Here is a 570-nt window from a genome sequence, read left to right on the forward strand (position 1 = left end):
GGGGGGGGGAGGGGGGCCGCAGCGCTGTCGTCTCGAAATAAGATTTTCTCAAGGTTTCCGAGTACTGGTGCGAGTGCCGTAACGGGTCTGACTGGCTGTCCATCCGTCGCACGGTGATGTCTAAACTAGGGGCCCGAGGTCCCTACTTACCCCTCCCGCCACCGCCCCCACCCCCCGGACCCGCGCCGGCGAGTCGTATGTTCCTTACTCCTCCTACATCGTTGGAGCCCAGGATCCAGTGCACTAGGCACCCTCGATTGTATCTCTATTAACGTTTGTGTCTTGGGCCCGCCCACTTTCGCCTAAACACCAGCCCCACCAGCCCGATTTTTTCAACGCCAGGTGGGGATGAACACTCCCCTCATCCCCACCACGAGGTTATTAGCCATCGATTCATGCCCCTCCACCTTCAGCAATTTCAATGTATCTGTCTTGGGTTCAATGGCTAAATATTGACATGAACGTGTGTCACGTTTGATTCGGCGCGGGGGTGGTTTAAGGGATTCAAGCTGTTGGGGGATTTTTTATCTAGGGAAATGCTTTTCGAGTTTTGTGGGGGAATGCCGGTTT

This window comes from Diachasma alloeum, unplaced genomic scaffold, assembly GCF_001412515.2.
Source record: "Diachasma alloeum isolate Michigan unplaced genomic scaffold, Dall2.0 Dall_scaffold_00211, whole genome shotgun sequence".
Lineage (NCBI taxonomy): Eukaryota > Metazoa > Arthropoda > Insecta > Hymenoptera > Braconidae > Diachasma > Diachasma alloeum.